Source organism: Schistocerca gregaria, chromosome 4, assembly GCF_023897955.1.
Source record: "Schistocerca gregaria isolate iqSchGreg1 chromosome 4, iqSchGreg1.2, whole genome shotgun sequence".
In the NCBI taxonomy this organism is placed as follows: Eukaryota; Metazoa; Arthropoda; class Insecta; order Orthoptera; family Acrididae; genus Schistocerca; species Schistocerca gregaria.
In genome coordinates this window covers 510249871-510273805 of record NC_064923.1, presented here as the reverse complement: position 1 = coordinate 510273805, position 23935 = coordinate 510249871, and positions in this window count along the sequence as shown.

Genomic DNA, 23935 nt, shown 5'->3' with positions numbered 1-23935 from the left:
CAAACGTACTTTAAAAATCATGATCCCATACCAAATATGTCATTCAAAGCTCTCATAGTATCACAATGGTTCCAAAAAAATATGAACAGTTCACAAAGTACAGACAAAATATAATTTCGTAAGTGTGAACTTATCCAACTGTGTAATTACGTACATATCTGTCACTGACGTAGTATAATAAATGTTTGTTTCTCTCGGTTAAATGATCAGATAGCTGTGTAATTTATGTGTTAGAGAAATATGGTACCGATGTGTAAAGTTGTATAAGCAAATACAATATTAGCTAGGGCTCCTTGTACTTGCCATTCACATGGTACACAAAGTAAGCGTGTAACCCCCTGAGGATTAATGTAATTATATCCTCAGGTGTTACAGATTACAGCAATGGAATGAAATGTATCACAGAAAACCTTTGTATCATTGTAATCCAAAAATCCTTAAAAATTAATGTTTAAGTACAAAATAAATCACTCAAATACGTGTACTGTAGCGCTAAACTGTGCGTCTTGTTGTAAGATAATCTCTATGGAAGTGTCGTAGTTATCGTCCTCCGAAAGCTCAGTTCTGCAGAAGTCAATGTACTTACCTCACGATAGACAAAAGTGAAATTCTTTGCGTATAGATATCTTAGTTATTACGCTTATTGCCTTGATGAAGAAAGTACTGTGCTCTAACGTATTGTTGTGCTACAGAAAAGGCTGTCTCATTGTAGCTATACCACAAACATTACTAATAAAACGTGTTTCACTTTCCAGAATAATTCAGAAAAACTGTTCAGAAAGTACTTTCAATCCAGAATGTATTTTCAAGTAAACAAAAATGTTGCATTAAAATCTCATTAGCAGTACCGGTACATGTTCTAAGTATGTAAGTCTTATGGTCGTTACGTAATCGTGCAACTAAAAAGCAAGAATGTACAAATAACAACACTGTGTTGCCTGTTCACGATAACAATGCATTCGTGATTTCTGTTTAAAAATTTTCCCTAGATTCTAGACTGGATATTTAACTTCAAACATTGTTACATGTTAACAAGTTCTTAAGTCTCACAAAGCATACTAGTAATGTAGAGTGAAAAGTTATATGGCAAAGACAAAGTTAAAAAGCAGATTATCTTTCAATAAACGGTTTTACAATCGAAACGTGGTACAATCTTTTACTCATCATAGTACTCAGAGATTCAGCTTGAACACAATTATCATGCAGTATACGTCGGTAAAGAATACTGGAATTTTTCTGAAGGTTAGCGTCTATGTTACACTCCTGGAAATTGAAATAAGAACACCGTGAATTCATTGTCCCAGTAAGGGGAAACTTTATTGACACATTCCTGGGGTCAGATACTGTTCTGTTTGAAAACAAGAAATTTTTGACGCGCCGAAATCCGGGTCATTCCCCTTTGCTAAGCGAGACACAGCGACTGCGTTTGAAAACAGCGCTCTAGGGCGGTAACGAATTTCATACTTGTAACTGGGAAAAGTAGTGACCAAAATTGCACCTTCTGTACTGTACGGTCAGTTACACCTTTCGACTGATGAAAAGAGCTGTCAGCGGCTTGTGGCCGCTAACATAAAAAACTATCTACCATAAAATATTGATGAAATTTTGTGACACCGACACCTCCTTTCCCAGCTGACTGAAGTTGGCTTAAATCTTATCAAAGTCTTAGACGCATGTGCTGTGAGTGCTTCCGTATCAAAGGGGGCTGTCCTTTGTACCATAACGGTTTTCAGGGAGTTTCGACCGTAAATGTACTTAATCTCTGTATTTTCAGTCTAACACTATTCTTTGTAAGACTGTGTTTGAGGTCAGAAGTGTTGCTAGAGTAGGTCAGAAAGGGTGTTGTGTAAGTGTTTGTTCGACTGAACGGCAATGTACTGGGCTTGAAAAGAATGGAAGCTCACCTGCTGTGAAGTGGAAGCAGCGTTATTTAAAAAAGGATTTTGAGGAAAGGTACTGAGAAAATGAGATTATACACTCCTGGAAATTGAAATAAGAACACCGTGAATTCATTGTCCCAGGAAGGGGAAACTTTATTGACACATTCCTGGGGTCAGATACATCACATTATCACACTGACAGAACCACAGGCACATAGACACAGGCAACAGAGCATGCACAATGTCGGCACTAGTACAGTGTATATCCACCTTGCGCAGCAATGTGGGCTGCTATTCTCCCATGGAGACGATCGTAGAGATGCTGGATGTAGTCCTGTGGAATGGCTTGCCATGCCATTTCCACTTGGCGCCTCAGTTGGACCAGCGTTCGTGCTGGACGTGCAGACCGCGTGAGACGACGCTTCATCCAGTCCCAAACATGCTCAATGGGGGACAGATCCGGAGATCTTGCTGGCCAGGGTAGTTGACTTACACCTTGTAGAGCACGTTGGGTGGCACGGGATACATGCGACCGTGCATTGTCCTGTTGGAACAGCAAGTTCCCTTGCCGGTCTAGGAATGGTACAACGATGGGTTCGATGACGTTTTGGATGTACCGTGCACTATTCAGTGTCCCCTCGACGATCACCAGAGGTGTACGGCCAGTGTAGGAGATCGCTCCCCACACCATGATGCCGGGTGTTGGCCCTGTGTGCCTCAGTCGTATGCAGTCCTGATTGTGGCGCTCACCTGCAACGCGCCAAACACGCATACGACCATCATTGGCACCAAGGCAGAAGCGACTCTCATCGCTGAAGACAACACGTCTCCATTCGTCCCTCCATTCACGCCTGTCGCGACACCACTGGAGGCAGGCTGCACAATGTTGGGGCGTGAGCGGAAGACGGCCTAACGGTGTGCGGGACCGTAGCCCAGCTTCATGGAGACGGTTGCGAATGGTCCTCGCCGATACCCCAGGACCAACAGTGTCCCTAATTTGCTGGGAAGTGGCGATGCGGTCTTTCTTGTCGGTTAAGTGGTGGAGAATTTCTCCCTGAATTATCACTGCGCGGTGGACCCTTGCGTCTCAAATTATTCTGCCTCCCCTGATAATAATAGTTCTGGTTGCCATATTGTCTGTTTCTATGATTGTCTGTGTAATATTCATTACTACGGAAATGCGATGTTTCTCTGTAACTATTACTCTGCCAGTGGTTGTCATATAGGTGGTGTCTGTTTTGGTCACGATTTGTATTGTGAGAATAGCCTTGTCATGACCAGTTATTGTTTCTTTCATCGAGGAATTGCGACGGATGTGACCTGTAGTGATTGTTTCCCTGTTTTCGCATCCCGCGACTGTCTGTGTCAATTTATAATTCTTGTAGGGGTCCCTGAAAAGCTTCAATGTCGTCTTTGCAACGCCCTGCTAAAATAATATTCCTGAAATGTTCCGGCAATTTCATTAAACAAATGCGGATGAGTTCTGAAGGGCTGTATGGGTTTGAAGGTATTGATTCTAATGCAACATGTCTTCAAAATATTTGACAGGACTGGAAAATTCAGATTGTTCAAAGTGTTTCATCATCATGATGCTATGTTTTACTCGGTCTTGTGTAGCTTGAGACCATTATGCTGAGAGGAAGGCATGATAAAATTCTCCTTCACTGTGACAATCGTGAATGACCGATAGCATTCTTAGAGCTGGATCATTCTCCAAGTAGCCACACATAACATCTAATCTGTGTTCCAATGACCAGTTGGGAGGAAAACAATGAGAGAATTGATGACGCCACGCTTGTGGATGAATGTCGTTGCCAGAATTCTTAAATGTTTTGAATTTGCGTGTAGTAATGAATAGCTTATAGTCAAAATCATGGTGTCGGCGAGTCGCACATCGCTCATTGTTACTTCGTTTCGACGGTTCCATCTCAAAATTCAATGCGCCTTGCCAATTTCTTTCATAATTTCCGAAGTGTCCGTGTTATTATTTTGTGGTTCTTCTGTATTTCTATGTCCCTCTTCCCGTACTGGAGCGCGAGTGTCCTCTGAAATTTGTAATTCTTGTATTACTTGAGCCAACTGATCTTGTACTTCCCGCATTTCTCTTTTGTACTGTGTATTGATTTGATTTTGATTCTGTTTGAATTTTCTATTTTGTTCATACTCTTCAGTGTCAGTGAAGGCTACAGGTTTTGCGTCATTCAGATCATCATCTACCTTTGTAGATAAGTTAGTGAACTGATCTGAAAGTTCGGCTACTTTATCCGATAGTGAAATTATTTCCTCTGTATGTTTTTCTGAACTAAGTTTCAGTGTGTCCATTTGTGTTGAAATCGTATCTATTGTGTCCTTTAAGTTTCCTGAGTTTTTGCAAGTTGCGTAACCGAATCGGTAGATGCAACTGAGTCAATTTTAGCGTGCAAGGTCTCGTGATTTTCATGAACAATAGTTTGCAGTTCTTTTATGGCTGCTTCGTGATTCTGTAATACATCTTCATGCCGCGAAAAAATAGGTTGAAAATGCTCACAAATTTGTGTTTTTACGTCATTAGACTTTTTGACATTTCGATTCAATGTTATGTAACTCATTAGTTAAATCTTCACGTGTTTGTTCAAGCGTGGTGTGTAACTTCCGAAGAGTTTCTTCCATTTTGTCTAACTTTTGAAGATTTTGTTCCATTGTGTCTAACTTTTGAAGATTTTGTTCCATTGTGTCTAAATTTTGTAGCCTTTGTCCCATTTGTTGCATTAACTGTAATAACAATGCACTGGTGTCTAAGACATGTTCCTCAGTGCTGTTCGGCAGTGCATTTGAAACGGCATTATTCGGATTTTGAAAAGCAGAAAATGTGTCTTGACTTAGGGCTATTTGAGGAAACGGTGAGGACGCAAAACCTGAATCTACAGTATTTGCAAGATTGTGTCCTGTCATTTCGGATTCCTGACGCGAGCTGTTGCCGACCGATCGATCGATAATGGTTCCCTGTTCACTACTTGTTTCATTGTCTACACCATTATTTAGCGCCCGCTCTATTTCCCTATGCACAATTACCAAATTACTACTTCGAATGTCTGTTAATTCACTACACAGTGGTGCTGATAAGCTATGCTCGTCGTCACTATTATTTCTCAGTTTACTTTGGATACTAGTGTTACGTTTTTCACATCCCATTATTGTCACAATATTTCACACAACAACGCAGAAAAGCACAATTTGAGGAACAAAAATAAGAGAACACATTAACATAGCACTGAAAATAATATGTAGTTAATTGCAAGCGCAGCTGCGAAATACTTGGTGCAAATCTACATGCATGCCACAACAATGGAAGTATTCCATTCTTGGATGTTCTGGTGAAGAGAAAGGGAGATGGCACATTTGGACACAGTGTGTACCGCAAACCTACGCACACTGACTTATACCTTCAAGCCAGCAGTTGCCACCATCCGGCATAGAAGAATGGAGTGCTCAAAACACTGGTCCACAGAGCACAAACTCTGTCAGATTCTGATAGTCTGGCCACAGAAATAGAACACTTACAATCAGTGTTCAGCAGGAATGTGTACTCCTCTAGAGATATTCAGAAGGCACTTCAACCTGCCAACCGGCCAAAGGATCCAGAAGAAGAACCAGAAGAGGCAAAGAAGATTGCATACTTGATATATGCCGGACCTATCTCTACCAAGATCAGCAGGATTCTCCAGAAATATGACATCAAGAGCATATTTTGCCCACCCACAAAAATTGGGGCTATGCTGGGGACTGTAAAAGATTACCTGGGGCTACGCAAGCCAGGTATTTACAACATACCATGCCAGTGTGGGATGTCATACATTGGCCAGACCACCAGAACTGTGGACATCAGGTGTAAAGAACACCAGAGACATACCAGACTCAGGCAGGCAACTAAATCAGCCATAGCAGAGCATTGTCTGGAACTTGGTCATTCAAAAGGATTACAATGACACCAAGATTGTGACACAGACCTCAAGATTTTAGGACAGCGTCATTAAAGAAGCAATTGAGATTAAGGTCACAGACAATCTAATCAACCGTGACTCGGGATACCAAATCAGCACTGCCTGGGATCCTGCGTTTGAGCTTGTGAAAACTCAACGCAGGACACTCCAGGATTCAGCAAGAAATTTAAGTGGAGACCGAGGGAACAGCCGTGAGACAAGGTGTTGGACATTAGAGACCAGATCTGACACACCCCAGGTCATGAACTCGACTTCAGAAGACGGCCAGGCCGGGCGCGGACGGCAGAGGGAACACCGGCGACTAGAGAGGGACAGTGTAGCCGCGTCTGGCAGTCGCTACGGGGATGTCGACGCGTACAGACCACGTTAGCTGCGCTCCGGAGGGGACTGACCGCCGCGCGGTGGGGCTTGCCCCGCCGCCGGCCCCGTCAGTCACTCCACTTAGACGACCAGGCAAAGGAGGAGGGGAAATGATCTGCTGACGGCCACGGCGAGGAACTTGGACTACGATATGGATTATTCGACAGATGTTTCGACTGAAGATGATACTACTCGGCATTCTACTGCGTCTGCCACGCAGTACCGCCGAAAACGAACGACCCAGGACCTGCAACTCAGCCTGCAGCGGCCACGGACGACGGTTTCGTCAGACCACCGCGGAAAAAACAAGCCAAGAAGCAGCAGCCAGAGGCAACCCCTTCACTACCGCTAAGCAACCGTTATGACGTCATCCAAGATGGCGGGACGGCGGCCGCGGACGATGCCGCACAGCAGCAACCGCAACAACAAGAACAACAACAACAACAGCCACTGCAGCAGCAACAACAACAGTCTACGAAGATACCGCCGATTGTTTTGCAGTATCCTAACTCTTACAAGGAACTGTACGACTGGCTGAAGAGTAATTTGAAACAACCTTTTACGGCAAAACAGGCTGGCGGCGACAAGTTAAAACTTTCTGTTGCCACTACTGACGACTATATGACGGTCATGGACATGGCTGGGGCGCGCGGGATACCAAGTTACACCTTCCCTATGGTGCGGCCACCGACGCTGAAGATCGTCCTGCGTGGAGTTGTGCAGTCTCTCTCCAATGAAGATGTCAAGGACGAATTGGCGGAACTTGGCTTCCATGCTTCCATCGTGGACTACCACAAGATGCCTGGCACGAACAAGAGATCTGGACTTCGCGTCGTCATCCTGCCAGACACGCCTGATAATCGGAAGATCTTCAATGTGACCCGACTCTGTGCCTTGTCTATCACTGTAGAATCACTACGAAAATCTCGTGGTGTTACGCAGTGCTTCAGATGTCAAGGGTTCAGTCATGTGGCTCGACACTGCACCATGCCCTTTGTGTGTGTGAAATGTGGCGGGCCTCATGACAGCCGACTGTGCCCTGTGCCGAAACAAGACCCAGCTAAGTGTGGTCTCTGCGGAGGAAATCATACAGCTAACTTCCGATCGTGCCCCAAGCACAAGGAAGCTAGTCGTCGGCAACGCGGGCTCCCTCCGCTTACTGCCAAGGAGAGGAATAGGAGGACCAACGTCGTCCGAGGTATCCCAGCAAGCTCTCGCGGCGCTGCAGTATTTCCGCGGGAACAAGTGCCGCCGCTGCAGAGTCGCAATGCGGCTCCCCAGCAACGCCGTTCGACTCCCTACGTCATTCGGCACGACGCTGCCCCTTCAGCGTCGCCTCAGGACGATTTTGTGGCTGATACAGCTGCTTTCCCGACTGCTCCCAGATGGCCCTCTACTGTGCCTGACCGCCAGCAGCGTCGTCCGTCTCCAGCTGATTCCACTGATCTTGTTGACCTGCTCAAAACCATGATGACTGCAGTAACCGAGATGAGTAGAGCTATCCAGGCTCTCCCCACGACTCTTGCAGCAACTGTGGAGGCCACGATTCGAAGTGTCCTTCGACCGGCGAGCGGCTCTACCACACATCAACATGAATAGAGCGCGTCGTTTTGAAGATCTTCGCATTGTCACTTACAATGCTGATGGGCTGTATCACGATCTCCAAGAAGTCAAGCACTTTCTTGTGGACCATAACATCGACATCATGATGGTCACCGAGACGCACCTGAAGCCTGCTCTAAGGGCAAACATCTCCAACTACAGCTGCCATCGTACTGATCGCCTGACGCGAGGGGGCGGCACGGCCATCTATATCAAACGTTCCATACAGCATTACGCTGTCCCTCTTCCAGCCCTTCGGCAGATGGAAGCCACGGCTGTCGCAGTTGAGACGTCGGCGGGGCTCATCACCTTCATCTGCGTTTATCGTCCGCCGAAATATCATCTGGACGCTGACGATGCCGCAGCGCTGCTCCGGCTCCCTGGCAAGCTCTTACTTGCTGGGGACTTCAATGCTAAGCATGCGGCGTGGAACTCTCTCCACACCACCTACAGCGGCAGACGACTTCTCCAGGTCCTTGAACGTGCGAATGCCTACGCCTGTGGCCCTGAGGAGCCGACGTGCTATCCCTCCAGAGGCACGCCGGACATCCTAGACATCGCCATCACGAAGGGATTGCACCAGTTTCTGACGGCTGTCGTCATTCACGAGTTAAACTCCAACCACCTGCCTGTCCTGTTCGACTTGGCGGTCGGCGCTACCGCCAGGCCGCGGAAGTACAACCTCCGCCGCACGGACTGGGTAGCATATCGCACCGACATCACGGCCATGCTGGCACCCCATCTGGACGCGGATCCTCCTGCTGTCGATGCTGGCATGGCAGTTTTTACTGATGCCGTCGCAGCTGCTCTGCACTCGTCAACTCCGCCATCGCGCGGCCCCTCTCGCCTGCGCCCAGGACTGTCTGCCGATATCCTCGACCTCATCAAAGCCCGGAACCGCCTACTCAAGGAATGGCGCTTAACTCGCAATGTGGAGCTTAAGCGAAGGATCAATCAGTTCCGCCGGGACATCAAGGCCACCACAATTGAGTACCGGAATAGCCAATGGGCGCAGAAGCTCGAATCGTTCACTCCTGATCCTGATGCATGGGACACGGTGCGGTTTTTCACCAAGAGGAGGGCCACTATTCCACCTTTGGACGCTGCAGCTGGAGTGGCATACACACCGTCGGATAAGGCCAACACCCTCGCCGACGTTTTTCAAGAGAACTTCCTTCCAGTAGCGGATCCCATTGACGCCCAGCATGTGCAACACGTCGAAGGCAGCCTTGCGGCGTATCTTACTGCAGAGGACGCAGATGACCGACTTCCACCTATTACCACGGACGAAGTCTCTTCCTGTATACGGGCCTTGGGCACCAACAAAGCACCGGGAGCGGACGACATACCAGGAAGGGCGCTTAAGGAACTCCCTCATGCAGCGTTTACCTATCTCGCGCTGCTCTTCAACATTATACTTCAACTGCAGGTTTATCCTGCGGCGTGGAAGCACGCTATCATTGTGGCTGTCCCCAAGCCGGGACGCAACAGGAAAAATCCGCTTCATTACCGGCCGATCAGCCTCCTGCCGCAGTTAAGCAAGATCTTTGAACGGCTGCTACTTCATCGCCTCAAGCGGATTATTGATCGCCGGCAGCTGCTACCCCCGGAACAGTTTGGGTTCCGCAGCGGGCACTCCGCGACACTTCAACTCATTCGCGTGGTTGAAGAAATTACGAAGGCCTTCAACAACAGGGAATATTGTGGGGCCCTGTTCCTTGATGTCAGTAAGGCTTTCGACAGCGTCTGGCATGATGGGCTACTCTGGAAGCTGACTCTGCAGGGATTCCCGCGATCTGTCATCAAGCTGCTCCGTTCCTACCTGCAAGGACAGACCTTCGCTGTTCGCATCGATGATGCCCTCTCCACGGTTCGACCCATTGCTGCTGGCGTGCCGCAGGGTTCGGTGTTGGGCCCCACACTCTATTCCCTGCGGCCTCCACGCATAGAACTGGCCATCTACGCTGACGACACCGCTCTCTTCACGCGGAGCCGCTGGTCCCAAGCGCTGTATCGACGCCTCCAGGACGCCTGTGCCACCCTTGAAACCTGGGCCACCCTTTGGCGCGTTGGATTCAACGCTAGGAAGACTCAAGCTGTCATCTTCACCAGGAAACGGGTTAAGCCTCCAGACCACCAGCTTCTGCTCTTTGGTGATGCTATCCAGTGGATGACGTCAGCCACCTATCTTGGGGTGACCATGGACAGCCAACTCATCTGGCACTTACAGGTAGCCAACGTTCGCCGGAAGGTGGATCAACGACTGGGAATGTTGTACCCGCTCATTAACGAACGGTCTTCCCTGTCCATCAACAACGGGCTCCTGATATACCGGATGTTCATCCGTCCAGTCATGGATTATGCCTGTGCTGCATGGGGTAATGCGGCAAACCGCCATCTCCACCGCCTCCAAGCGCTCCAAAATAAAGCGCTCCGAAGAATTTTTCACGTGCACCCGTAGTTCCCATCATGGTACCTCCATGACGCGGCGTCGGAACTCGAGGTCCTCGCCAGATTTCAAGCAACAGCACGCAAGATTTATCACCAGGTCGCCGCCTCTGCTAATCCCCTATTGCGGGAGCTCGGAGCTCCTTCGGATGACAGAGATGTGTATAAAAACCCTGTTGCGCTGCTAAACAGGTAACCAGCACTTAGCCTGAAGCGCGGCTAAACAAACCAGAAACCCAGGATGCAATGACCTATCCCACACATAACGAAGACATACACAACTCCTGAAGTCTATCTACTTCCTATCCATCGAAGCCGTAGTAAATGCCTTCGGGTAAAAGCTACCTTGCCTCACTTGCAGTAGTTCGAAGACGTGGACTGGAGCCGCGTCTGGCGGGCGCGGACCTCAGATGGAACACACGACGCGGCGCGGACCGATTAGGGAGCGCCCAGCACGCACTAGAAGTGGAAACCGTAGTAACAGTCATGAGATAGAGTACCCAACATCTCAGATCGGGTCTGACACACCTCAAATGACAACCACAACCTTTGAGGACGGCCAAAACCGGCGCCGACGGCAGTTGGAACATCCACGACTGGAGAAGTCCGTTGAAGCCGAGTCTGGCGGGCGCGGACCACAGATGGAACACTCGACTCGGCGCGGACCGATTAGGGAACGCCCAGCTCCTCCCAGGCATAAATACTGCACTCGATCGACCCAAGGACCAGTCTCAGATAGCACCTGAAGAAGACAGCGAGGCAGGCTGTTGAAATATCGTGCGAGAACGACGCGAACATCCGGCTGGATTCCCGAATATCCAAGATGTCAACAGTTCGCCGGGAAAGCACGAAGAATTACCGATAGGTATAGTTAGCAAATGAAAGATTTTAATAGAGAACAAACAATGTATTTACCTTAATAGGCATAATATATATAGCAGCTCATGACATCCAGTCTTACAAATTTCAAAACCCCGCCACCACTCCTGGCGGCTCACCTCTAACTGCGCAACGCTACGCGCCGCTAACAGCCAACTGCCCAACGCTACAATGGCGAGTATTACAACAATGCCAACCAGCCACAGACTGCACACAGCACAGCCAGTGATTTTCATATAGAGGTGGTGTTACAAATAAAAAAAAAAAACAGCCTACTTACAGCAGGTTCCGTCGCAACGAAAAACGCCTTTCTTTTAATGATTTCCAGCCCAAATACATATTTATACAAAATTCCACTCATCAACTTCTCCTTCGAATGCAAAAATATTTTGTTGACACCGACCTACATATGCAGGAACGATCCCGCGATAAAATTATGGAAATCAGAGCTTGTAGGAAAGATATAGGTGTTAATTCTTTCCGTGCGCTATACGAGATTGGAATAATAGAGAATTGTGACACTCACTCCCATATTTCGCGACAATACAAAACTTGATGCCTTTCTTTGAACTTTTTAGATGTACTCCGTCATTCCTATCTGGTAAGGATCCCACACCGCGTAGAAGTATTCTAAAAAGAGGACGGACAAGCGTAGTGTAGGCAGTCTCCTTAGTACGACTGTTACATTTTCTAAGGGTCCTTCCAATAAAACGCAGCCTTTGGTCTGCCTTCCTCACAACACGTTCTATGTGTTCTTTCTAATTTAAGTTGTTCGTGATTGTAATACCTAGGTATTTAGTTGAATTTACGGCTTTTAGATCGGACTGATTTATCGTGTGACCGAAGTATAAGGGGTTCCTTTCAGCACTCATGTGGACGACCTCACACTTTTCATTATTCAGGGTCAACTGCCACTTTTCGCACCATTCAGACATTTGTTGTAAATCGTTTTGCATCTTCTGATGACATTATTAGTCGATAAACGACAGCGTCATCTGCAAACAACCTAAGACGGCTGCTCAGATTGTCTCCCAAATCGTTTATATAGATGCGGAACAGCAAAGGGTCTATAAGGCTACCTTGGGGAACGCCTGAAATCACTTCTGTTTAACTCGATGACTTTCCGTCAATTACTACGAACTGTGACCTCTCTGACAGGTAGCCACAAATCGAGTAGCATAACTGGATGATATTCCATAAGCATGCACTTTCACTATAAGCTGCATGTGTGGTACTGAGTCAAAATCCTTCCGGAAATCCAGAAATACGGAATCGATCTGAAATCCTTTGTCAATAGTACTCAGCACTTCACGTGAATAAAGAGCTAGTTGTGTTCACAGGAATGATGTTTTCTACACCCATGTAGACTGTGTGTCAATAGACCGTTTCCTTCGAGTAACTCATAATGTTCGAACACAGTAGAACGAGAAGAAGCCGAAACATGTAAAATATTAAGAACCCCCAGACATTCACTTCCCGATGGTATGGAGAGAACATATGTAGATGTGGCTGAAATTTAAGTGCTACAGACAGTACAGAATTAGGTGACGCGTCTTCTTGACGTGAACCGACGCAAGCAATGAAGAGAGAGGGAACCTGGAGCGCCAATATTCCGGCCGCAGTTTAAAGTTGGCGAGGTATTTCCTTTGCCCGGCGGCGTTATAAATGAGCAAACTTAGTCATAACACGAGCAGGTATTCCCCACAGCGTAATTAAACGTGAGCGCCGCCAGCCAGGCGCCGAGAGCAGCTCTCGGCGCAGACGGCGGCGCCGAACACACCGTCTATCGGCTCCGTGGCGTTTAATTATGGCGGGCAAGGGCAAGCAACGCGGGCGCTACCAAAACGCGCGCGACGAACGCTGCAAAGCGCATTACAAAGTTTCCGCCGCGCAATAAATATTCATGGCAGTCTGCAGCAGAACAGCGGCGCGGACTAGGCTCGCGGTTTTGGAACTGTCACGCCGCTGGCCTCTTTTACACGTCAGCGGCAGCGCCCAGAGCCGGAACCTGCGGAAGGAGGATCTGCTTATTCCAGAGGCGCCGTGTTAGACCCTCCTCTTGAATGCTTCCTGACGGAAGTTGCTAACCAACCGCATCAGGTACAAAGACAGCCATTAAATTTGCAACACTTCGAATGAAGGATTTCAAACGAAGAAAATTTACTTACTGTGCGTGCACAGTATCGTGGCAAGAACACGTAATGAAATTTGTGGAAGACTTGTGTGCTGGCGTTAGCTGTTGCCAGCACAACGGTCGGCAGAAAAGAAAGCGTGGATCCATTAGTAGGCGTTGGATCAAGCGAGCGTATAACGAGAGAGGCCAGAGACCACACCTACAAGCAACACTTCACCAACGCCCTCTCGATAGCACGTACACTCCTGGAAATTGAAATAAGAACACCGTGAATTCATTGTCCCAGGAAGGGGAAACTTTATTGACATACATCACATGATCACACTGACAGAACCACTGGCACATAGACACAGGCAACAGAGCATGCACAATGTCGGCACTAGTACAGTGTATATCCACCTTTCGCAGCAATGCAGGCTGCTATTCTCCCATGGAGACGATCGTAGAGATGCTGGATGTAGTCCTGTGGAACGGCTTGCCATGCCATTTCCACCTGGCGCCTCAGTTGGACTAGCGTTCGTGCCGGACGTGCAGACCGCGTGAGACGACGCTTCATCCAGTCCCAAACATGCTCAATGGGGGACAGATCCGGAAATCTTACTGGCCAGGGTAGTTGACTTACACCTTGTAGAGCACGTTGGGTGGCACGGGATACATGCGGACGTGCATTGTCCTGTTGGAACAGCAAGTTCCCTTGCCGGTCTAGGAATGGTAGAACGATGGGTTCGATGACGTTTTGGATGTACCGTGCACTATTCAGTGTCCCCTCGACGATCACCAGAGGTGTACGGCCAGTGTAGGAGATCGCTCCCCACACCAAGATGCCGGGTGTTGGCCCTGTGTGCCTCGGTCGTATGCAGTCCTGATTGTGGCGCTAACCTGCACGGCGCCAAACACGCATACGACCATCATTGGCACCAAGGCAGAAGCGACTCTCATCGCTGAAGACGACACGTCTCCATTCGTCCCTCCATTAACGCCTGTCGCGACACCACTGGAGGCGGGCTGCACGATGTTGGGGCGTGAGCGGAAGACGGCCTAACGGTGTGCGGGACTGTAGCCCAGCTTAATGGAGACGGTTGCGAATGGTCCTCGCCGATACCGCAGGAGCAACAGTGTCCCTAATTTGCTGGGAAGTGGTGGTGCGGTCCCCTACGGCACTGCGTAGGATCCTACGGTCTTGGCGTGCATCCGTGCGTCGCTGCGGTCCGGTCTCAGGTCGACGGGCACGTGCACCTTCCGCCGACCACTGGCGACAACATCGATGTACTGTGGAGACCTCACGCCCCACGTGTTGAGCAATTCGGCGGTACGTCCACCCGGCCTCCCACATGTCCACTATACACCCTCGCTCAAAGTCTGTAGACTGCACATACGGTTCACGTCCACGCTGTCGCGGCATGCTACCAGTGTTAAAGACTGCGGTGGAGCTCCGTATGCCACGGCAAACTGGCTGACACTGACGGCGGCGGTGCACAAATGCTGCGCAGCTAGCGTCATTCGACGGCGAACACCGCGGTTCCTGGTGTGTCCGCTGTGCCGTGCGTGTGATCATTGCTTGTACAGCCCTCTCGCAGTGTCCGGATGAAGTATGGTGGGTCTGACACACCGGTGTCAATGTGTTCTTTTTTCAATTTCCAGGAGTATATATAGGCCGCTGCCGCTGACCGGAGGCCTCTCACTAAATCAATAATTCAGTATGACATCCGTCAGTTTACTTGCAAAGCTAGTTTAGATCATCAAAGGCTACATGAGTGTATAGCGACCAGATTACTGACTGTGGCAGAATTGTTACTGATGAGCTTGTACACAAACATTGACTCTATTCAAGTTAATTAAATATTCCAGTTCATGTAAGTAAAGAACCGTATTAATCCATGTGTGCATTTGTGTTGTAGAGAAATGGGAATGAGTGTTTTGCGTCATTGGCCGGGAGGCCCCTTACGGGGCAGGTCCGACAGCCTTGGTGCAGGTCTTATTACATTCGACGCCACACTGGGGGACCTGCGCGCTGGATGGGGATGAAATGATTATGAAGACAACACAACAGGCAGGGCCGACCCAGACGGGAATCGAACCCGGGCCCCTTAGGACGGCAGACCATTCAGGTATCGGGGCGGACTGTGTTATAGAAAAAGGATAGTAGCCACCCATACCAAAATCCTCTTCCTTGCTTCCTTGCGGTACAAGACTCTACACTTCGGATATATTTACTACGCAAAACTACCACATCCCGTAACTGCGAATCTACATGAACTAAGTTTGGGTAATGGATACGGGTACGTCATTTCTAGCTGATTCAAGTGTATTCCAGAGTTCTTCGTCAAAAGAGCTGGTCAAGTCTGGGCAAAGGGAGAGTCATCCGCCCTCCCCATGTGAAGGAGATTGATCAAGACCACTCTTAGTCCAGACTTAAGGAGAGTTTTACTATCTTTGGCCCCAAAAAATCATGTTCTTTAAGAATTTGTTTCTCTGGATGTGTCACAGACATCAGTGTCAAATTTGGTCACACTGTTTATTGATATTTCCTCTACACACTGGAATTTTTTCGACCGGTAATGACGGAGAGCAAAGGCGGAAGTGCCGTCGGAACGAAGCAAAATTTCATGTACACCCCCATGCGCGGTATGTCACAGGTCAGTCGGCTCGTCTCAAATCAAAATTTAGTTGACGTTAGCGAAGTATATAAGCTTTTTTAGGAGTTGTACCTCTTTTAAATTATTTGGACCATAGGAAACAAAATGGCGGGCATTTGAAAAAAAATAGGGTTTTTTTCATCGATTTTTCGACTTCGTCGGCCAAGTAAAAATATTTCTAGTTGATGGATCGGAATAAAAGTGATACAAACCCTAGCCAATTTAGTTAGTTTTGTTGGAAGCAAAGAATCAAGCCAATCAGCTCAGTGGATTTGAAGTTGCCATACCGCGCGATAAAAAAACGTCATTTCGAGAAAAACGCGTTTGAAGATTTGACTACATATAAATGCAATATTATGCAACGTACGTTGAATCTGCTATTCCAGGTCCATAAACTAGTCCTTCCTCTTCCTCATAGTGGGCGTTCTGCTCGATGTGGGCCATCCTGCGCTGCTCCAGAGCCGCTCGTACGGCCGGTGACGAGCGATTTTCGGTCGCTTGATTACGGTGGTCGTCCGATAGCTTGGCGAACTGAATCGAATAGAGTCGCAGGTTGACGTCCATCGTTATCATGGTCTTCAGAATTGCTGATTATCCTTCGTTGAAGCTGCTCACTGCCAGGAAAATCACAATCTCCACAGTCTTCACACCAGAATGCAAATGCTTGGGGGCTAACTTCCAAACACACGGGTTAAAACATTCATTTCAATTTCGTATGTTTCCTCTCAAGCACCGGTACGATAACTCGTCCTCCGAAAGACAGAAACTGGTGCGTAAAAAAGACCAATTTCAGGCAGGTGCAATTTTTTGTTCCACTGTGAATAACAAACAAATGTTTTCGGAAAAATAGTTTCAGGGGTGGATTCTAAAAACTTTTAAGCAACCAAAAATGCAATTTAAAAAAAATCGATTTTTTGAACCAAAAGATAGTAAAACTCCCCTTAACCTGCCTTTTTTTTTACGTCGTCCACCCGTTGCAACCCCATAGAGGTACAGCACCCATACGTTAACTGGGTGTCGGTTCGGATGTGCGTCCACGCAAACATCTCACCATCTAATGTATCTACACTCTGGTATGTTGATGCCAACGGTTAAGTCCTGACGTATCGACGGCTTCAATGTATAGGACAGGCTACTGCACCACTTTACTCTGACTGCCAACTCGGCAACATCAACGAGCAACGCCTTACATGAACCCTAGAACGGGGCTTTTGGCCTCTCATCCATCTCGTTGTGGACTGTTATATCCCCACCCCAGCAACGCTAGTTACCACAGAGCTTCTGCTGTTGCCCAAGACCTCACACAACCATCTTGCGAAATACCATGCACTTACGTCGGTTTGAGGACAGGCTTTAGAATACCTCTTTCACAACAGTGTTCGACTTCCGGAATCGGGTTGTGATCGCTCACAGTACGTCCACCCGGTCTCATCATTACAGATGAACCCTCGCACGATATCTCCACAGCGCCTTTCTTGAAACTCACAGTTGAGGTAAGTCACGTCTTCCCATTTTATAACGCATCCTTGATAAGCTTCCGTGCTGAACCAACACCTACAAACCACTGAACGCACATGCCACAAACGAATAACGAACACAAAAGAATGCCTTATTTGATGGTCCAGACTGTAGTACCTAGAACCGCTCGGCCACCCCGGCCGGCACAGTAGTATCAAACATAGGTCTTAAGTTGAGGCAGAAAATTCTGAGAATGTACTTTGGGAGGACAGCATTGTATGGTGGTTAAACATGGAATGTGGGAAAACTGGAAAAGAAAATCGAAGAATTTGTGATGCGATACTACAGAAAATTAGGTGGACTGATAAGGTAAGGAATGAGGAGGTTCTGTGGCGAAGACTCCGACAAGAAGGAAGGAAAGGTTGGTAGGACATACGTTAAGACACCACTGATAACTTCCAGGAGACTAGAAGGTAAAAACTTTAGAGGAGTGGCTGGAATACATCAAAAAGTAACTGAGGGACTAAGGTTGCATGTGCTACACTGAATAGAAGAGGCTGGCACAGGAAAAAATTTCTTTGCGGGTCGCATTAAACCAGTCAGAAGACTGATGACTCAAAGAAAAAAAAAGAATAACGTCATCGTCGCAGTCTCTCGGCGACCCACGATCAAACGTTAGGAATGGAACGGAGCTGATCCAGAAAATGTGTTGACCCAGGCAAGACCCTCTGTTTCGAGGTAGGTCAGAACAGCATGGACAACATACTGTCACACGTTATTTTGTTGAAATATAAAGTCATGGAATCCTCCAAGACAGTGCTTAACATGTGCGGAAGTAACAATACAGAACGACACAATTGTCTTCCTTTCCCTATACTTTCTTTTTCTTTGTTTTATGCTGTATTTTTGCGATAAACTGAAAGACTTATTTCAGGATGTGCTTTGCAACTTTATTTCCTTGTACAACTATGTTTATGTTTTCGTCAAGATGTTGTCATGAATGTAATTGCTGTCTTCATTTGTGCTGATGCTGTACCTTCTCACGTTTGTTAACATGTCGTTAAAATTCAATTATATTGAACAAAGTAATATGATGTAATTTTGTATGAAACTGTAAATCAACTTACTCGGAATTTTTGAGAACGCAATGCAAAGCGAGATGTGTTGAAAAATAACTGACTGGACAGTGAAATGTTGTGAGATTTCCGTATGTACCATGGATTAGGAATTAATAACCATATACGCTGCGTTGCTTGTTAGTCGGAACTGCTGTTCGGCAGATTAGGCTTAAAAATTATGATGCAGAGATTTCTAAGCTGTGATAACGCAGATCGTAGATTGCACAGACTGTTACTGCATATCGTGCACTGTGAAATTAAGCAGAAATACGGTAACGAATTTCCTTGTCGTGATTTGATGTTGTCAGTTTTAATCTTGAATTTACGGTGTGCTCACCACCACGCAACAATTATGATTACGATGACTATTGTGCACGTTAAGGACTGTTAGATGCAGACAGCAGACTATTGAGTCACATTTCCTGTAAATTAATGTGCTGTCTTCCTGTGGACGATTTCACTGTGAAATGCGTACAGCCACGATCGAACACAAAACTGCAAAACAGAAACTGTGACTAGTAACGGTTAACAGACGTCGGGGTTCGTCACTCGATAACCCTCCCAATCCCAATGGAGGAGGGGGTGGACTTTGTGCCCACCTTTTGAAAATACACTCCTGGAAATTGAAATAAGAACACCGTGAATTCATTGTCCCAGGTAGGGGAAACTCTATTGACACATTCCTGGGGTCAGATACATCACATGATCACACTGACAGAACCACAGGCACATAGACACAGGAAACAGAGCATGCACAATGTCGGCACTAGTACAGTGTATATCCACCTTTCGCAGCTATGCAGGCTGCTATTCTCCCATGGAGACGATCTTAGAGATGCTGGATGTAGTCCTGTGGAACGGCTTGCCATGCCATTTCCACCTGGCGCCTCAATTGGACCAGCGTTCGTGCTGGACGTGCAGACCGCGTGAGACGACGTTTCATCCAGTCCCAAACATGCTCAATGGGGGACAGATCCGGAGATCTTGCTGGCCAGGGTAGTTGACTTACACCTTCTAGATCACATTGGGTGGCACCGGATACATCCGGACGTGCATTGTCCTGTTGGAACAGCAAGTTCCCTTGCCGGTCTAGGAATGGTAGAACGATGGGTTCGATGACGTTTTGGATGTACCTTGCACTATTCAGTGTCCCCTCGACGATCACCAGAGGTGTACGGCCAGTGTAGGAGATCGCTCCCCACACCATGAAGCCGGGTGTTGGCTCTGTGTGCCTCGGTCGTATGCAGTCCTGACTGTGGCGCTCACCTGCACGGCGCCAAACACGCATACGACCATCATTGGCACCAAGGCAGAAGCGACTCTCATCGCTGAAGACGACACGTCTCCATTCGTCCCTCCATTCACGCCTGTCGCGACACCACTGGAGGCGGGATGCACGATGTTGGGGCGTGAGCGGAAGACGGCCTAACGGTGTGCGGGACCGTAGCCCAGCTTCATGGAGACGGTTCCGAATGGTCCTCGCCGATACCCCAGGAGCAACAGTGTCCCTAATTTGCTGGGAAGTGGCGGTGCGGTCCCCTACGGCACTGCGTAGGATCCTACGGTCTTGGCGTGCATCCGTGCGTCGCTGCGGTCCGGTCCCAGGTCGACGGGCACGTGCACCTTCCGCCGACCACTGGCGACAACATCGATGTACTGTGGAGACCTCACGCCCCACGTGTTGAGCAATTCGGCGGTACGTCCACCCGGCCTCCCGCACGTCCTGTATACGTCCTCGCTCAAAGTCCGTCAACTGCACATACGGTTCACGTCCACGCTGTCGCGGCATGCTACCAGTGTTAAAGACTGCGATGGAGCTCCGTATGCCACGGCAAACTGGCTGACACTGACGGCGGTGGTGCACAAATGCTGCGCAGCTAGCGCCATTCGACGGCCAACACCGCGGTTCCTGGTGTGTCCGCTGTGCCGTGCGTGTGATCATTGCTTGTAGAGCCCTCTCGCAGTGTCCGGAGCAAGTATGGTGGGTCTGACACACCGGTGTCAATGTGTTCTTTTTTCCATTTCCAGGAGTGTATATTTCAGAATTTTTAAAAAAGGTGTTCTAACGATTTCTTGTATCTCAGTAAGATTACCCGATAATTCAAGCCTTAGCAGTGAATGTGACCTATCCCAACAAACGTCATATCCGTATTTTCAGATTCAAGGTCCTCCTTACACACAAACACACACACACACACACACACACACACATATATATATATATATATATATATATATATATATATATATATATATATAGTACGTTGTTAATGAAAATCAGTGACAACTAATGAAATTTATATTTGAAGGTCTTTTTTTGGCATAAATTAACCCTCCACTCGGTCTAAGCATTACGGAAAATGCGTTGGTGTTGCTAAGATTGGGCTAAGAGATAGTTTCAGGTTCTATAATCATGTATCAGCACCTATTTCAAAATTATTTTGTTAATAAAGGTTAAACACATTTGACGAAATCTATTTAAATTTGTTTCTAATTAGTTCTTTGCTGGTGGGCATGAAGTATCCCCATTGTATAAACGTTATGAAATATGTGTTACTACTGGTAGGGCTAACTGATTGAAGTGGGTCTTACTTCCGTTGCTGCATGCAGGTGGCGCTAGTTAAAATAATTCTAGAAACATCACGTGTTCCTACTACATTTGCAAAGGGTGACTACGACCAAGAGGAACAGGAAGGCGACGGTAATTACTTAACTGCACGCTCAAGGATAACGGGTCAACGTCCCTGACGCCGCCGACTCGCCGACATCACCAGCTAAGTGGGGACTGACTCCGAGAAACGTTGAAACAAAAGCTTAACTATCGCAAACTTCGCTTCTAAATAATACTAAAAGACTTCTTAGAAGTACGATAGTAGTGTCGAGGTTATCACTGAGTTTACATGACTCACGTATCTCACTGAACTGCAGTTACTTTTTCTGTTCTGTACATTCAGACCTATAATTGAGGGGGACAGAATCAAAAAGGTACAAGTGACATTTACCACAAAAATTAGAAAAACGCATCTAGAGCATGGTAAAACATATAAAACAACTGTAGTGAAGGGATAAAAGTGAAATCCCCCTCTGTTCTGCTCCCTGCTGCACGAAAACAGAACCATTTAGAATATGACACGAAATAGAGGGCCCCAAAGACATACATGTGCACTTGTTCTCAAGTCTCTCAACACCTGCCAGAAAAGGAAAAATTCCCACGAATTTCACCTTGTCGTTCCTCTACAATTAATCTCCAAGGACCGAGCTTCCTAAATAGGCTTGCCTATCCATCTTGAACTATTCCGCTCTCTTACACATGAAGAAGAAAAACTATTGGCGACCCGCTTGTGGGCTTGGCTCAGATGATGAGAAATACTTTCTGGAATCAGATCATGTATAGACACTTTCATATTTTGTGGCACTACTGTAAATTCTGTATCAATAACATGTGTTATATTTACTTAAGGTTATATTGATTTTTATGATGGTTATTCTCTATATAATCGTTTTTAGGGCGCGTTAGGAGAGGGAAATGACTCAGGTGGAGCGAAAAATTTTCATTAATGGGATAATGAGTCAAACAGTATACTTTCTTATACTGCTTCATTAGTGTAAGCGACAAAATTGATAAGGACCAGTAACAGAGCATTATAGGGAACACGTAAATCACGTCCTTCTTAATTTACAAGATCCTGGACACAAAGGGATATGTGCGCAAATAGACTTTTATGAATTTTGATGTAAAATTGGTCATTTATATTAACCTGTTATTCCAATACGAAAACAAAAAATTCTACAAACTATTTTTATATGTAATATACACAAAAACTCCTTCTTGCAGTCTGATATGTTGTGAACTTCATTTTCTCAAAACTACACGAAGTATACTTTCACCCCTTCGGTTCTGACGCCCTCAATTAAAACTTGTTTTCTTAATTAAACCATTTCTACTCGTATTATAAATGTTATACTTCAGTAAGCCCATTAACTGCTGACACTGTGCTTGATACTGGAAGTATCTTATGTTATTACTAATGACACCAAAATTATACAGTCTTTATTTTTTCTTTCGCTTTTTAATCGATTATTCTTATTTATCTGCATTTGCATGGCTTTTTGTACTAGTTCCCGTATGAATTATTGTGCTGTGTCTATCAAATAGGCGCGTTGTGCAGTGACCGCCATTATGTTAGCAGACGGTAGCCCACCACGACTGCCGGCCGGAGTCGCCGAGCGGTTCTAGGTGCTACATTCCATTATCCTCGTTTTGCTTTTGTTGATGTTCATCTTATATCCTCCTTTCAAGACACTGTCCATTCCGTTCAACTGCTGTTCCAAGTCTTTTGCCGTCTCTGACAGAATTACAATGTCATCGGCGAACCTCAAAGTTTTTACTTCTTCTCCATGAATTTTAATACCTACTCCAAATTTTTCTTTTGTTTCCTTTACTGCTTGCTCAATATACAGATTGAATAACATCGAGGATAGGCTACAACCCTGTCTCACTCCTTTCCCAACCACTGCTTCCCTTTCATGCCCCTCGACTTTTATGACTGCCATCTGGTTTCTGTACAAATTGTACATAGCCTTTCGCTCCCTGTATTTTACCCCTGCCACCTTTAGAATTTGAAAAAGAGTATTCCAGTCAACATTGTCAAAAGCTTTCTCTAAGTCTACAAATGCTAGAAACGTAGGTTTGCCTTTTCTTAATCTTTCTTCTAAGATAAGTCGTAAGGTCAGTATTGCCTCACGTGTTCCAACATTTCGACGGAATCCAAACTGATTCTCCCCGAGGTCCGCATCTACCAGTTTTTCCATTCGTCTGTAAAGAATTCGCGTTAGTATTTTGCAGCTGTGACTTATTAAACTGATAGTTCGGTAATTTTCACATCTGTCAACACCTGGTTTCTTTGGGATTGGATTTATTGTATTCTTCTTGAAGTCTGAGGGTATTTCGCCCGTTTCATACATCGTGCTCACCAAATGGTAGAGTTATGCCAGGACTGGCTCTCCCAAGGCCATCAGTAGTTCCAATGGAATGTTGTCTACTCCGGGGGCCTTGTTTCGACTCAGGTCTTTCAGTGCTCTGTCAAACTCTTCATGCAGTATCGTATCTCCCATTTCGTCTTCATCTACATCCTCTTCCATTTCCATAATATTGTCCTCAAGTACATCACCCTTGTATAAACCTTCTATATACTCCTTCCACCTTTCTGCCTTCCCTTCTTTGCTTAGAACTGGGTTGCCATCTGAGCTCTTGATATTCATACACGTGGTTCTCTTCTCTCCAAAGGTCTCTTTAATTTTCCTGCAGGCAGTATCTATCTTACCCCTAGTGAGATAAGCTTCTACATCCTTACATTTGTCCTCTAGCCATCCCTGTTTAGCCATTTTGCACTTCCTGTCGATCTCATTTTTGAGACGTCTGTATTCCTTTTTGCCTGCT